The sequence below is a fragment of the Canis aureus genome, chromosome Y (assembly GCF_053574225.1).
Source record: "Canis aureus isolate CA01 chromosome Y, VMU_Caureus_v.1.0, whole genome shotgun sequence".
In the NCBI taxonomy this organism is placed as follows: Eukaryota; Metazoa; Chordata; class Mammalia; order Carnivora; family Canidae; genus Canis; species Canis aureus.
In genome coordinates this window covers 4191201-4208466 of record NC_135650.1, presented here as the reverse complement: position 1 = coordinate 4208466, position 17266 = coordinate 4191201, and positions in this window count along the sequence as shown.

Below are 17266 nucleotides of genomic sequence, written 5' to 3'. Positions count from 1 at the left end.
CTTGGTCTGGTTTTAGAAATAAAGTGATGCTGGCCTCAAGAACGAATTTGGAAGTACTCCCTCTCTTCCTGTCTTTCGAAACAGATGTAGTAGAATAGGTATGGTTTCTTCTTTAAAGGTTTGATAGAATTCCCCTGGGAAGCCATCTGGCCCTGGACTTGCGTGTCTTGGGAGGTTTCTGATGACTGCTTCAAATTCCTCCCTGGTTTTCGACCCGTTCGGGTTTTCTATTTCTTCCCCTTTCCAATTTTGGTAGTCTGTGGCCTTCCAGGAATGCGTCCGCTTCCTCTAGATCGCCTAACTTATTGGCGTATAGCTCTTCCTACTATGGTTATCATTTTATTATTTATTTTTTTAATAATAAATTTATTTATTTATTGGTGTTCCATTTACCAACATACAGAATAACACATGCCAGTGCTCATCCCGTGAAGTGTCCCTGTCAGTGCCCGTCACCCACTCACCCCACCCCCGCCCTCCTCCCCTTCCACCACCCCTTGTTCGTTTCCCAGAGTTAGGAGTCTTTACGTTCTGTCTCCCGTTCTGATATTTCCCACACATTTCTCCTCCCTTCCCCTTAGAATCCCTTTCACTATTATTTATATTCCCCAAAAGAATGAGAACATACACTGTTTGTCCTTCTCCGATTGACTCACTTCACTCAGCGTAATACCCTCCAGTTCCATCCACGTGGAAGCAAATGCTGGGTATCTGTCGTTTCTAATGCCTGAGTAATATTCCATTGTGTACGTGAACCTCATCTATCTTCTTTAGCCATTCATCTTTCGATGGAAACCGAGGCTCCTTCCACAGTTTGGCTATTGTGGACATTGCTGCTAGAAACATCGGGGTGCAGGTGTCCCGCCATTTCAATGCATCTGAAACTCTGGGGTCAATCCCCGGCAGTGCAATTGCTGGGTCGTAGACCAGGTCTATCTGTAACTCTTCTAGGATCCTCCACACAGTTTTCCAGAGTGGCTGCACCAGTTCACATTCCCACCAACAGGATAAGAGGGTTCCCTTTTCTCCGCATCCTCTCCAACATTTGTGGTCTCCTGCCTTGTTTATTTTCCACATTCTCACTGGTGTGAGGTGGTATGTCATTGAGGTTTTGATTTGTATTTCCCTGATGGCAAGTGATGCAGAGCATTTTCTCCTGTGCATGTTGGCCATGCGTATGACTTCCTCTGTGAGATCTCTCTTCACGTCTTTTGCCCATTTCAGGATCGGATTGTTTGTTTCTCTGGTGTCGAGTTTAAGAAGTTCTTCGTAGATCCTGGAAACTAGCCCTTTATCTGATACGTCCTTTGCAAATATCTTCTCCCACTGTGTAGGTTGTCTTTTAGTTTTGTTGATGGTATCCTTTGCTGTGCAAAAGCTTCTTGTCTTGATGAAGTCCCAATAGTTCCTTTTTGCTTTTGTTTCTTTGGCCTTCATGGATGTATCTTGGCAAGAAGTTACTGTGGCCGATTTCCAAAAAGGCGTTTGTTGCCTGTGTTCTCCTCTGGGATTTTGATGGACTCTTGTCTCCCATTTAGATCTTTCATCCATTTTGAGTTATCTCGAAATGTGTATGGTGCAAGAAGAGAGTGGTCTAGTTTCATTCATTCTTCTGCGTGTGGATGTGCAATTTTCCAGGCCACCATTTCCTGAAGAGACTGTCTTGCTTCCAGTGGATAGTCTTTCCTCCTTTATCGACTATTAGGTGACCATGAAGTTCAGGGGCCACTTCTGGGTTCTCTATTGTGTTCCACTGATCGACGTGTCTGTTTTTGTGCCAGTACCACACTGTCTCGATGACCGCAGCTTTGTAGTACCACCTGAAATCTGGCATTGTGGTGATGCCCCCAGATGTGGTTTTCTTTTCTAAAATTCCCCTGGCTATTCGCGGTCTTTTCTGATTCCATACAGATCTTAAAATAACTTGTTCTAACTCTCTCAAGAGAGTCCATGGTATTTTGATAGGGAGCGCATTAAACGTGTAAATGGCCCTGGGTAACACGGACACTTTCAAAAGGTTAATTCTGCCAATCCATGAGCGTGGAATACGTTTCCATCTCTTTGTGTCTTCCTCGATAGCTTTCTGAAGTGCTCTATAGCTTTTAGGGTATAGCTCCTTTGCCTCTTCGGTTAGGTTTATTCCTAGGTATCTTACGCTTCTGGGTGCAGTTGTCAAATGGATTGGCGCCTTAATTTCTCTTTCTTCAGTCTCATTGTCAGTGTATGGAAATGCCACTGATTTCTGGCATTGACCTTGTATCCTGCCATGCTACCAACTGCCGTATGAGTTCTAGCAATCTTGGGGTGGATGCTTCTGGGTTTTCTGCGTAGACTGTCATGTCATTCGGCGAAGAGGGAGAGTTTGACTGCTTCTTGGCCAATTTGATGGCCTTCAAGGTCTCTTCGTCGCCTGATTGCTGAGGCTAGAACTTCCAGGACTCTTGTGGAATAGCAGTGGTGAGTGTGGACCTCCCTGTCTTGTTCCTGATCTTAGGGGAAAGGCTCCCAGTGCTTCCGCATTGAGAATATTTGCTGTGGGCTTTTCGTAGCTGGCTTTGAAGATGTTGAGGAATGATCCCTCTATCCCTACACTCTGAAGAGTTTTATCAGGAATGGATGCTGTGTTTTCTTAAATGCTTTCTCTGCGTCTAACGAGAGGATCATGCGGTTCTTGTTTCGTCTGTTGCTGATATGATGAATCTCATTGATTTTTTATTTTTACTTTTTTATATATATATTTTTTTACGTGTTGAACCAGCCTTGTGTCCCAGGGATGAATCCTATTTACTCATGGTGAACAGTTAGTTTTCTTAATGTACTGTTGGATCCTATTGGCCAGTGTCTTGTTGAGAACTTTTGCATCCATGTTCATCAGGGATATTGGTCTCTATTTCTCCTTTTTCGGTGGGGTCTTGGTCTGGTTTTAGAAATAAAGTGATGCTGGCCTCAAGAACGAATTTGGAAGTACTCCCTCTCTTCCTGTCTTTCGAAACAGATGTAGTAGAATAGGTATGGTTTCTTCTTTAAAGGTTTGATAGAATTCCCCTGGGAAGCCATCTGGCCCTGGACTTGCGTGTCTTGGGAGGTTTCTGATGACTGCTTCAAATTCCTCCCTGGTTTTCGGCCCGTTCGGGTTTTCTATTTCTTCCCCTTTCCAATTTTGGTAGTCTGTGGCCTTCCAGGAATGCGTCCGCTTCCTCTAGATCGCCTAACTTATTGGCGTATAGCTCTTCCTACTATGTTTATCATTTTATTATTTATTTTTTTAATAATAAATTTATTTATTTATTGGTGTTCCATTTACCAACATACAGAATAACACATGCCAGTGCTCATCCCGTGAAGTGTCCCTGTCAGTGCCCGTCACCCACTCACCCCACCTCCGCCCACCTCCCCTTCCACCACCCCTTGTTCGTTTCCCAGTGTTAGGAGTCTTTACGTTCTGTCTCCCGTTCTGATATTTCCCACACATTTCTCCTCCCTTCCCTTAGAATCCCTTTCACTAGTATTTATATTCCCCAAACGAATGAGAACATACACTGTTTGTCCTTCTCCGATTGACTCACTTCACTCAGCGTAATACCCTCCAGTTCCATCCACGTGGAAGCAAATGCTGGGTATCTGTCGTTTCTAATGCCTGAGTAATATTCCATTGTGTACGTGAACCTCACCTGTCTTCTTTAGCCATTCAATTTTCGATGGAAACCGAGGCTCCTTCCACAGTTTGGCTATTGTGGACATTGCTGCTAGAAACATCGGGGTGCAGGTGTCCCGCCATTTCAATGCATCTGAAACTCTGGGGTCAATCCCCGGCAGTGCAATTGCTGGGTCGTAGACCAGGTCTATCTGTAACTCTTCTAGGATCCTCCACACAGTTTTCCAGAGTGGCTGCACCAGTTCACATTCCCACCAACAGGATAAGAGGGTTCCCTTTTCTCCGCATCCTCTCCAACATTTGTGGTCTCCTGCCTTGTTTATTTTCCACATTCTCACTGGTGTGAGGTGGTATGTCATTGAGGTTTTGATTTGTATTTCCCTGATGGCAAGTGATGCAGAGCATTTTCTCCTGTGCATGTTGGCCATGCGTATGACTTCCTCTGTGAGATCTCTCTTCACGTCTTTTGCCCATTTCATGATCGGATTGTTTGTTTCTCTGGTGTCGAGTTTAAGAAGTTCTTCGTAGATCCTGGAAACTAGCCCTTTATCTGATACGTCCTTTGCAAATATCTTCTCCCACTGTGTAGGTTGTCTTTTAGTTTTGTTGATGGTATCCTTTGCTGTGCAAAAGCTTCTTGTCTTGATGAAGTCCCAATAGTTCCTTTTTGCTTTTGTTTCTTTGGCCTTCATGGATGTATCTTGGCAAGAAGTTACTGTGGCCGATTTCCAAAAAGGCGTTTGTTGCCTGTGTTCTCCTCTGGGATTTTGATGGACTCTTGTCTCCCATTTAGATCTTTCATCCATTTTGAGTTATCTCGAAATGTGTATGGTGCAAGAAGAGAGTGGTCTAGTTTCATTCATTCTTCTGCGTGTGGATGTGCAATTTTCCAGGCCACCATTTCCTGAAGAGACTGTCTTGCTTCCAGTGGATAGTCTTTCCTCCTTTATCGACTATTAGGTGACCATGAAGTTCAGGGGCCACTTCTGGGTTCTCTATTGTGTTCCACTGATCGACGTGTCTGTTTTTGTGCCAGTACCACACTGTCTCGGTGACCGCAGCTTTGTAGTACCACCTGAAATCTGGCATTGTGGTGATGCCCCCAGATGTGGTTTTCTTTTCTAAAATTCCCCTGGCTATTCGCGGTCTTTTCTGATTCCATACAGATCTTAAAATAACTTGTTCTAACTCTCTCAAGAGAGTCCATGGTATTTTGATAGGGAGCGCATTAAACGTGTAAATGGCCCTGGGTAACACGGACACTTTCAAAAGGTTAATTCTGCCAATCCATGAGCGTGGAATACGTTTCCATCTCTTTGTGTCTTCCTCGATAGCTTTCTGAAGTGCTCTATAGCTTTTAGGGTATAGCTCCTTTGCCTCTTCGGTTAGGTTTATTCCTAGGTATCTTACGCTTCTGGGTGCAGTTGTCAAATGGATTGGCGCCTTAATTTCTCTTTCTTCAGTCTCATTGTCAGTGTATGGAAATGCCACTGATTTCTGGCATTGATCTTGTATCCTGCCATGCTACCAACTGCCGTATGAGTTCTAGCAATCTTGGGGTGGATGCTTCTGGGTTTTCTGCGTAGACTCTCATGTCATTCGGCGAAGAGGGAGAGTTTGACTGCTTCTTTGCCAATTTGATGGCCTTCAAGGTCTCTTCGTCGCCTGATTGCTGAGTCTAGAACTTCCAGGACTCTTGTGGAATAGCAGTGGTGAGTGTGGACCTCCCTGTCTTGTTCCTGATCTTAGGGGAAAGGCTCCCAGTGCTTCCGCATTGAGAATATTTGCTGTGGGCTTTTCGTACCTGGCTTTGAAGATGTTGAGGAATGATCCCTCTATCCCTACACTCTGAAGAGTTTTATCAGGAATGGATGCTGTGTTTTCTTAAATGTTTTCTCTGCGTCTAACGAGAGGATCATCAAGAACAGAGGTTCTTGTTTCGTCTGTTGCTGATATGATGAATCACATTGATTTTTTATTTTTATTTTTTTATATATATTTTTTTACGTGTTGAACCAGCCTTGTGTCCCAGGGATGAATCCTATTTGCTCATGGTGAACAGTTAGTTTTCTTAATGTACTGTTGGATCCTATTGGACAGTGTCTTGTTGAGAACTTTTGCATCCATGTTCATCAGGGATATTGGTCTCTAATTCTCCTTTTTCGGTGGGGTCTTGGTCTGGTTTTAGAAATAAAGTGATGCTGGCCTCAAGAACGAATTTGGAAGTACTCCCTCTCTTCCTGTCTTTCGAAACAGATGTAGTAGAATAGGTATGGTTTCTTCTTTAAAGGTTTGATAGAATTCCCCTGGGAAGCCATCTGGCCCTGGACTTGCGTGTCTTGGGAGGTTTCTGATGACTGCTTCAAATTCCTCCCTGGTTTTCGGCCCGTTCGGGTTTTCTATTTCTTCCCCTTTCCAATTTTGGTAGTCTGTGGCCTTCCAGGAATGCGTCCGCTTCCTCTAGATCGCCTAACTTATTGGCGTATAGCTCTTCCTACTATGTTTATCATTTTATTATTTATTTTTTTAATAATAAATTTATTTATTTATTGGTGTTCCATTTACCAACATACAGAATAACACATGCCAGTGCTCATCCCGTGAAGTGTCCCTGTCAGTGCCCGTCAACCACTCACCCCACCCCCGCCCTCCTCCCCTTCCACCACCCCTTGTTCGTTTCCCAGAGTTAGGAGTCTTTACGTTCTGTCTCCCGTTCTGATATTTCCCACACATTTCTCCTCCCTTCCCTTAGAATCCCTTTCACTATTATTTATATTCCCCAAACGAATGAGAACATACACTGCTTGTCCTTCTCCGATTGACTCACTTCACTCAGCGTAATACCCTCCAGTTCCATCCACGTGGAAGCAAATGCTGGGTATCTGTCGTTTCTAATTTCTGAGTAATATTCCATTGTGTACGTGAACCTCATCTATCTTCTTTAGCCATTCATCTTTCGATGGAAACCGAGGCTCCTTCCACAGTTTGGCTATTGTGGACATTGCTGCTAGAAACATCGGGGTGCAGGTGTCCCGCCATTTCAATGCATCTGAAACTCTGGGGTCAATCCCCGGCAGTGCAATTGCTGGGTCGTAGACCAGGTCTATCTGTAACTCTTCTAGGATCCTCCACACAGTTTTCCAGAGTGGCTGCACCAGTTCACATTCCCACCAACAGGATAAGAGGGTTCCCTTTTCTCCGCATCCTCTCCAACATTTGTGGTCTCCTGCCTTGTTTATTTTCCACATTCTCACTGGTGTGAGGTGGTATGTCATTGAGGTTTTGATTTGTATTTCCCTGATGGCAAGTGATGCAGAGCATTTTCTCCTGTGCATGTTGGCCATGCGTATGACTTCCTCTGTGAGATCTCTCTTCACGTCTTTTGCCCATTTCAGGATCGGATTGTTTGTTTCTCTGGTGTCGAGTTTAAGAAGTTCTTCGTAGATCCTGGAAACTAGCCCTTTATCTGATACGTCCTTTGCAAATATCTTCTCCCACTGTGTAGGTTGTCTTTTAGTTTTGTTGATGGTATCCTTTGCTGTGCAAAAGCTTCTTGTCTTGATGAAGTCCCAATAGTTCCTTTTTGCTTTTGTTTCTTTGGCCTTCATGGATGTATCTTGGAAAGAAGTTACTGTGGCCGATTTCCAAAAAGGCGTTTGTTGCCTGTGTTCTCCTCTGGGATTTTGATGGACTCTTGTCTCCCATTTAGATCTTTCATCCATTTTGAGTTATCTCGAAATGTGTATGGTGCAAGAAGCGAGTGGTCTAGTTTCATTCATTCTTCTGCGTGTGGATGTGCAATTTTCCAGGCCACCATTTCCTGAAGAGACTGTCTTGCTTCCAGTGGATAGTCTTTCCTCCTTTATCGACTATTAGGTGACCATGAAGTTCAGGGGCCACTTCTGGGTTCTCTATTGTGTTCCACTGATCGACGTGTCTGTTTTTGTGCCAGTACCACACTGTCTCGATGACCGCAGCTTTGTAGTACCACCTGAAATCTGGCATTGTGGTGATGCCCCCAGATGTGGTTTTCTTTTCTAAAATTCCCCTGGCTATTCGCGGTCTTTTCTGATTCCATGGAGATCTTAAAATAACTTGTTCTAACTCTCTCAAGAGAGTCCATGGTATTTTGATAGGGAGCGCATTAAACGTGTAAATGGCCCTGGGTAACACGGACACATTCAAAAGGTTAATTCTGCAATCCATGAGCGTGGAATACGTTTCCATCTCTTTGTGTCTTCCTCGATAGCTTTCTGAAGTGCTCTATAGCTTTTAGGGTATAGCTCCTTTGCCTCTTCGGTTAGGTTTATTCCTAGGTATCTTACGCTTCTGGGTGCAGTTGTCAAATGGATTGGCGCCTTAATTTCTCTTTCTTCAGGCTCATTGTCAGTGTATGGAAATGCCACTGATTTCTGGCATTGACCTTGTATCCTGCCATGCTAGCAACTGCCGTATGAGTTCTAGCAATCTTGGGGTGGATGCTTCTGGGTTTTCTGCGTAGACTGTCATGTCATTCGGCGAAGAGGGAGAGTTTGACTGCTTCTTTGCCAATTTGATGGCCTTCGAGGTCTCTTCGTCGCCTGATTGCTGAGGCTAGAACTTCCAGGACTCTTGTGGAATAGCAGTGGTGAGTGTGGACCTCCCTGTTTTGTTCCTGATCTTAGGGGAAAGGCTCCCAGTGCTTCCTCATTGAGAATATTTGCTGTGGGCTTTTCGTAGCTGGCTTTGAAGATGTTGAGGAATGAGCCCTCTATCCCTACACTCTGAAGAGTTTTATCAGGAATGGATGCTGTGTTTTCTTAAATGCTTTCTTTGCTTCTAACGAGAGGATCATGCGGTTCTTGTTTCGTCTGTTGCTGATATGATGAATCACATTGATTTTTTATTTTTATTTTTTTATATATATTTTTTTACGTGTTGAACCAGCCTTGTGTCCCAGGGATGAATCCTATTTGCTCATGGTGAACAGTTAGTTTTCTTAATGTACTGTTGGATCCTATTGGCCAGTGTCTTGTTGAGAACTTTTGCATCCATGTTCATCAGGGATATTGGTCTCTAATTCTCCTTTTTCGGTGGGGTCTTGGTCTGGTTTTAGAAATAAAGTGATGCTGGCCTCAAGAACGAATTAGGAAGTACTCCCTCTCTTCCTGTCTTTCGAAACAGATGTAGTAGAATAGGTATGGTTTCTTCTTTAAAGGTTTGATAGAATTCCCCTGGGAAGCCATCTGGCCCTGGACTTGCGTGTCTTGGGAGGTTTCTGATGACTGCTTCAAATTCCTCCCTGGTTTTCGGCCCGTTCGGGTTTTCTATTTCTTCCCCTTTCCAATTTTGGTAGTCTGTGGCCTTCCAGGAATGCGTCCGCTTCCTCTAGATCGCCTAACTTATTGGCGTATAGCTCTTCCTACTATGTTTATCATTTTATTATTTATTTTTTTAATAATAAATTTATTTATTTATTGGTGTTCCATTTACCAACATACAGAATAACACATGCCAGTGCTCATCCCGTGAGGTGTCCCTGTCAGAGCCCGTCACCCACTCACCCCACCCCCGCCCTCCTCCCCTTCCACCACCCCTTGTTTGTTTCCCAGAGTTAGGAGTCTTTACGTTCTGTCTCCCGTTCTGATATTTCCCACACATTTCTCCTCCCTTCCCTAAGAATCCCTTTCACTATTATTTATATTCCCCAAACGAATGAGAACATACACTGCTTGTCCTTCTCCGATTGACTCACTTCACTCAGCGTAATACCCTCCAGTTCCATCCACGTAGAAGCAAATGCTGGGTATCTGTCGTTTCTAATGCCTGAGTAATATTCCATTGTGTACGTGAACCTCATCTATCTTCTTTAGCCATTCATCTTTCGATGGAAACCGAGGCTCCTTCCACAGTTTGGCTAATGTGGACATTGCTGCTAGAAACATCGGGGTGCAGGTGTCCCGCCATTTCAATGCATCTGAAACTCTGGGGTCAATCCCCAGCAGTTCAATTGCTGGGTCGTAGACCAGGTCTATCTGTAACTCTTCTAGGATCCTCCACACAGTTTTCCAGAGTGGCTGCACCAGTTCACATTCCCACCAACAGCATAAGAGGGTTCCCTTTTCTCCGCATCCTCTCCAACATTTGTGGTCTCCTGCCTTGTTTATTTTCCACATTCTCACTGGTGTGAGGTGGTATGTCATTGAGGTTTTGATTTGTATTTCCCTGATGGCAAGTGATGCAGAGCATTTTCTCCTGTGCATGTTGGCCATGCGTATGACTTCCTCTGTGAGATCTCTGTTCACGTCTTTTGCCCATTTCATGATCGGATTGTTTGTTTCTCTGGTGTCGAGTTTAAGAAGTTCTTCGTAGATCCTGGAAACTAGCCCTTTATCTGATACGTCCTTTGCAAATATCTTCTCCCACTGTGTAGGTTGTCTTTTAGTTTTGTTGATGGTATCCTTTGCTGTGCAAAAGCTTCTTGTCTTGATGAAGTCCCAATAGTTCCTTTTTGCTTTTGTTTCTTTGGCCTTCATGGATGTATCTTGGCAAGAAGTTACTGTGGCCGATTTCCAAAAAGGCGTTTGTTGCCTGTGTTCTCCTCTGGGATTTTGATGGACTCTTGTCTCCCATTTAGATCTTTCATCCATTTTGAGTTATCTCGAAATGTGTATGGTGCAAGAAGAGAGTGGTCTAGTTTCATTCATTCTTCTGCGTGTGGATGTGCAATTTTCCAGGCCACCATTTCCTGAAGAGACTGTCTTGCTTCCAGTGGATAGTCTTTCCTCCTTTATCGACTATTAGGTGACCATGAAGTTCAGGGGCCACTTCTGGGTTCTCTATTGTGTTCCACTGATCGACGTGTCTGATTTTGTGCCAGTACCACACTGTCTCGATGACCGCAGCTTTGTAGTACCACCTGAAATCTGGCATTGTGGTGATGCCCCCAGATGTGGTTTTCTTTTCTAAAATTCCCCTGGCTATTCGCGGTCTTTTCTGATTCCATACAGATCTTAAAATAACTTGTTCTAACTCTCTCAAGAGAGTCCATGGTATTTTGATAGGGAGCGCATTAAACGTGTAAATGGCCCTGGGTAACACGGACACTTTCAAAAGGTTAATTCTGCCAATCCATGAGCGTGGAATACGTTTCCATCTCTTTGTGTCTTCCTCGATAGCTTTCTGAAGTGCTCTATAGCTTTTTGGGTATAGCTCCTTTGCCTCTTCGGTTAGGTTTATTCCTAGGTATCTTACGCTTCTGGGTGCAGTTGTCAAATGGATTGGCGCCTTAATTTCTCTTTCTTCAGTCTCATTGTCAGTGTATGGAAATGCCACTTATTTCTGGCATTGATCTTGTATCCTGCCATGCTACCAACTGCCGTATGAGTTCTAGCAATCTTGGGGTGGATGCTTCTGGGTATTCTGCGTAGACTGTCATGTCATTCGGCGAAGAGGGAGAGTTTGACTGCTTCTTTGCCAATTTGATGGCCTTCAAGGTCTCTTCGTCGCCTGATTGCTGAGGCTAGAACTTCCAGGACTCTTGTGGAATAGCAGTGGTGAGTGTGGACCTCCCTGTCTTGTTCCTGATCTTAGGGGAAAGGCTCCCAGTGCTTCCGCATTGAGAATATTTGCTGTGGGCTTTTCGTAGCTGGCTTTGAAGATGTTGAGGAATGATCCCTCTATCCCTACACTCTGAAGAGTTTTATCAGGAATGGATGCTGTGTTTTCTTAAATGCTTTCTCTGCGTCTAACGAGAGGATCATGCGGTTCTTGTTTCGTCTGTTGCTGAAATGATGAATCACATTGATTTTTTATTTTTATTTTTTTATATATATTTTTTTACGTGTTGAACCAGCCTTGTGTCCCAGGGATGAATCCTATTTGCTCATGGTGAACAGTTAGTTTTCTTAATGTACTGTTGGATCCTATTGGCCAGTGTCTTGTTGAGAACTTTTGCATCCATGTTCATCAGGGGTATTGGTCTCTATTTCTCCTTTTTCGGTGGGGTCTTGGTCTGGTTTTAGAAATAAAGTGATGCTGGCCTCAAGACCGAATTTGGAAGTACTCCCTCTCTTCCTGTCTTTCGAAACAGATGTAGTAGAATAGGTATGGTTTCTTCTTTAAAGGTTTGATAGAATTCCCCTGGGAAGCCATCTGGCCCTGGACTTGCGTGTCTTGGGAGGTTTCTGATGACTGCTTCAAATTCCTCCCTGGTTTTCGGCCCGTTCGGGTTTTCTATTTCTTCCCCTTTCCAATTTTGGTAGTCTGTGGCCTTCCAGGAATGCGTCCGCTTCCTCTAGATCGCCTAACTTAATGGCGTATAGCTCTTCCTACTATGTTTATCATTTTATTATTTATTTTTTTAATAATAAATTTATTTATTTATTGGTGTTCCATTTACCAACATACAGAATAACACATGCCAGTGCTCATCCCGTGAAGTGTCCCTGTCAGTGCCCGTCACCCACTCACCCCACCCCCGCCCTCCTCCCCTTCCACCACCCCTTGTTCGTTTCCCAGAGTTAGGAGTCTTTACGTTCTGTCTCCCGTTCTGATATTTCCCACACATTTCTCCTCCCTTCCCTTAGAATCCCTTTCACTAGTATTTATATTCCCCAAACGAATGAGAACATACACTGTTTGTCCTTCTCCGATTTACTCACTTCACTCAGCGTAATACCCTCCAGTTCCATCCACGTGGAAGCAAATGCTGGGTATCTGTCGTTTCTAATGCCTGAGTAATATTCCATTGTGTACGTGAACCTCATCTATCTTCTTTAGCCATTCATCTTTCGATGGAAACCGAGGCTCCTTCCACAGTTTGGCTATCGTGGACATTGCTCTAGAAACATCGGGGTGCAGGTGTCCCGCCATTTCAATGCATCTGAAACTCTGGGGTCAATCCCCAGCAGTGCAATTGCTGGGTCGTAGACCAGGTCTATCTGTAACTCTTCTAGGATCCTCCACACAGTTTTCCAGAGTGGCTGCACCAGTTCACATTCCCACCAACAGGATAAGAGGGTTCCCTTTTCTCCGCATCCTCTCCAACATTTGTGGTCTCCTGCCTTGTTTATTTTCCACATTCTCGCTGGTGTGAGGTGGTATGTCATTGAGGTTTTGATTTGTATTTCCCTGATGGCAAGTGATGCAGAGCATTTTCTCCTGTGCATGTTGGCCATGCGTATGACTTCCTCTGTGAGATCTCTCTTCACGTCTTTTGCCCATTTCAGGATCGGATTGTTTGTTTCTCTGGTGTCGAGTTTAAGAAGTTCTTCGTAGATCCTGGAAACTAGCCCTTTATCTGATACGTCCTTTGCAAATATCTTCTCCCACTGTGTAGGTTGTCTTTTAGTTTTGTTGATGGTATCCTTTGCTGTGCAAAAGCTTCTTGTCTTGATGAAGTCCCAATAGTTCCTTTTTGCTTTTGTTTCTTTGGCCTTCATGGATGTATCTTGGCAAGAAGTTACTGTGGCCGATTTCCAAAAAGGCGTTTGTTGCCTGTGTTCTCCTCTGGGATTTTGATGGACTCTTGTCTCCCATTTAGATCTTTCACCCATTTTGAGTTATCTCGAAATGTGTATGGTGCAAGAAGAGAGTGGGCTAGTTTCATTCATTCTTCTGCGTGTGGATGTGCAATTTTCCAGGCCACCATTTCCTGAAGAGACTGTCTTGCTTCCAGTGGATAGTCTTTCCTCCTTTATCGACTATTAGGTGACCATGAAGTTCAGGGGCCACTTCTGGGTTCTCTATTGTGTTCCACTGATCGACGTGTCTGTTTTTGTGCCAGTACCACACTGTCTCGATGACCGCAGCTTTGTAGTACCACCTGAAATCTGGCATTGTGGTGATGCCCCCAGATGTGGTTTTCTTTTCTAAAATTCCCCTGGCTATTCGCGGTCTTTTCTGATTCCATACAGATCTTAAAATAACTTGTTCTAACTCTCTCAAGAGAGTCCATGGTATTTTGATAGGGAGCGCATTAAACGTGTAAATGGCCCTGGGTAACACGGACACTTTCAAAAGGTTAATTCTGCCAATCCATGAGCGTGGAATACGTTTCCATCTCTTTGTGTCTTCCTCGATAGCTTTCTGAAGTGCTCTATAGCTTTTAGGGTATAGCTCCTTTGCCTCTTCGGTTAGGTTTATTCCTAGGTATCTTACGCTTCTGGGTGCAGTTGTCAAATGGATTGGCGCCTTAATTTCTCTTTCTTCAGTCTCATTGTCAGTGTATGGAAATGCCACTGATTTCTGGCATTGATCTTGCATCCTTCCATGCTACCAACTGCCGTATGAGTTCTAGCAATCTTGGGGTGGATGCTTCTGGGTTTTCTGCGTAGACTGTCATGTCATTCGGCGAAGAGGGAGAGTTTGACTGCTTCTTTGCCAATTTGATGGCCTCTTCGTCGCCTGATTGCTGAGGCTAGAAATTCCAGGACTCTTGTGGAATAGCAGTGGTGAGTGTGGACCTCCCTGTCTTGTTCCTGATCTTAGGGGAAAGGCTCCCAGTGCTTCCGCATTGAGAATATTTGCTGTGGCCTTTTCGTAGCTGGCTTTGAAGATGTTGAGGAATGATCCCTCTATCCCTACACTCTGAAGAGTTTTATCAGGAATGGATGCTGTGTTTTCTTAAATGCTTTCTCTGCGTCTAACGAGAGGATCATGCGGTTCTTGTTTCGTCTGTTGCTGAAATGATGAATCACATTGATTTTTTATTTTTATTTTTTTATATATATTTTTTTACGTGTTGAACCAGCCTTGTGTCCCAGGGATGAATCCTATTTGCTCATGGTGAACAGTTAGTTTTCTTAATGTACTGTTGGATCCTATTGGCCAGTGTCTTGTTGAGAACTTTTGCATCCATGTTCATCAGGGGTATTGGTCTCTATTTCTCCTTTTTCGGTGGGGTCTTGGTCTGGTTTTAGAAATAAAGTGATGCTGGCCTCAAGACCGAATTTGGAAGTACTCCCTCTCTTCCTGTCTTTCGAAACAGATGTAGTAGAATAGGTATGGTTTCTTCTTTAAAGGTTTGATAGAATTCCCCTGGGAAGCCATCTGGCCCTGGACTTGCGTGTCTTGGGAGGTTTCTGATGACTGCTTCAAATTCCTCCCTGGTTTTCGGCCCGTTCGGGTTTTCTATTTCTTCTCCTTTCCAATTTTGGTAGTCTGTGGCCTTCCAGGAATGCGTCCGCTTCCTCTAGATCGCCTAACTTATTGGCGTATAGCTCTTCCTACTATGTTTATCATTTTATTATTTATTTTTTTAATAATAAATTTATTTATTTATTGGTGTTCCATTTACCAACATACAGAATAACACATGCCAGTGCTCATCCCGTGAATTGTCCCTGTCAGTGCCCGTCACCCACTCACCCCACCCCCGCCCTCCTCCCCTTCCAACACCCCTTGTTCGTTTCCCAGAGTTAGGAGTCTTTACGTTCTGTCTCCCGTTCTGATATTTCCCACACATTTCTCCTCCCTTCCCTTAGAATCCATTTCACCATTATTTATATTCCCCAAGCGAATGAGAACATACACGGTTTGTCCTTCTCCGATTGACTCACTTCACTCAGCGTAATACCCTCCAGTTCCATCCACGTGGAAGCAAATGCTGGGTATCTGTCGTTTCTAATGCCTGAGTAATATTCCATTGTGTACGTGAACCTCATCTATCTTCTTTAGCCATTCATCTTTCGATGGAAACCGAGGCTCCTTCCACAGTTTGGCTATTGTGGACATTGCTGCTAGAAACATCGGGGTGCAGGTGTCCCGCCATTTCAATGCATCTGAAACTCTGGGGTCAATCCCCGGCAGTGCAATTGCTGGGTCGTAGACCAGGTCTATCTGTAACTCTTCTAGGATCCTCCACACAGTTTTCCAGAGTGGCTGCACCAGTTCACATTCCCACCAACAGGATAAGAGGGTTCCCTTTTCTCCGCATCCTCTCCAACATTTGTGGTCTCCTGCCTTGTTTATTTTCCACATTCTCACTGGTGTGAGGTGGTATGTCATTGAGGTTTTGATTTGTATTTCCCTGATGGCAAGTGATGCAGAGCATTTTCTCCTGTGCATGTTGGCCATGCGTATGACTTCCTCTGTGAGATCTCTCTTCACGTCTTTTGCCCATTTCGTGATCGGATTGTTTGTTTCTCTGGTGTCGAGTTTAAGAAGTTCTTCGTAGATCCTGGAAACTAGCCCTTTATCTGATACGTCCTTTGCAAATATCTTCTCCCACTGTGTAGGTTGTCTTTTAGTTTTGTTGATGGTATCCTTTGCTGTGCAAAAGCTTCTTGTCTTGATGAAGTCCCAATAGTTCCTTTTTGCTTTTGTTTCTTGGCCTTCATGGATGTATCTTGGCAAGAAGTTACTGTGGCCGATTTCCAAAAAGGCGTTTGTTGCCTGTGTTCTCCTCTGGGATTTTGATGGACTCTTGTCTCCCATTTAGATCTTTCATCCATTTTGAGTTATCTCGAAATGTGTATGGTGCAAGAAGAGAGTGGTCTAGTTTCATTCATTCTTCTGCGTGTGGATGTGCAATTTTCCAGGCCACCATTTCCTGAAGAGACTGTCTTGCTTCCAGTGGATAGTCTTTCCTCCTTTATCAACTATTAGGTGACCATGAAGTTCAGGGGCCACTTCTGGGTTCTCTATTGTGTTCCACTGATCGACGTGTCTGTTTTTGTGCCAGTACCACACTGTCTCGATGACCGCAGCTTTGTAGTACCACCTGAAATCTGGCATTGTGGTGATGCCCCCAGATGTGGTTTTCTTTTCTAAAATTCCCCTGGCTATTCGCGGTCTTTTCTGATTCCATACAGATCTTAAAATAACTTGTTCTAACTCTCTCAAGAGAGTCCATGGTATTTTGATAGGGAGCGCATTAAACGTGTAAATGGCCCTGGGTAACACGGACACTTTCAAAAGGTTAATTCTGCCAATCCATGAGCGTGGAATACGTTTCCATCTCTTTGTGTCTTCCTCGATAGCTTTCTGAAGTGCTCTATAGCTTTTAGGGTATAGCTCCTTTGCCTCTTCGGTTAGGTTTATTCCTAGGTATCTTACGCTTCTGGGTGCAGTTGTCAAGTGGATTGGCGCCTTAATTTCTCTTTCTTCAATCTCATTGTCAGTGTATGGAAATGCCACTGATTTCTGGCATTGATCTTGTATCCTGCCATGCTACCAACTGCCGTATGAGTTCTAGCAATCTTGGGGTGGATGCTTCTGGGTTTTCTGCGTAGACTGTCATGTCATTCGGCGAAGAGGGAGAGTTTGACTGCTTCTTTGCCAATTTGATGGCCTTCAAGGTCTCTTCGTCGCCTGATTGCTGAGGCTAGAACTTCCAGGACTCTTGTGGAATAGCAGTGGTGAGTGTGGACCTCCCTGTCTTGTTCCTGATCTTAGGTGGAAGGCTCCCAGTGCTTCCGCATTGAGAATATTTGCTGTGGGCTTTTCGTAGCTGGCTTTGAAGATGTTGAGGAATGATCCCTCTATCCCTACACTCTGAAGAGTTTTATCAGGAATGGATGCTGTGTTTTCTTAAATGCTTTCTCTGCGTCTAACGAGAGGATCATGCGGTTCTTGTTTCGTCTGTTGCTGATATGATGAATCACATTGATTTTTTATTTTTATTTTTTT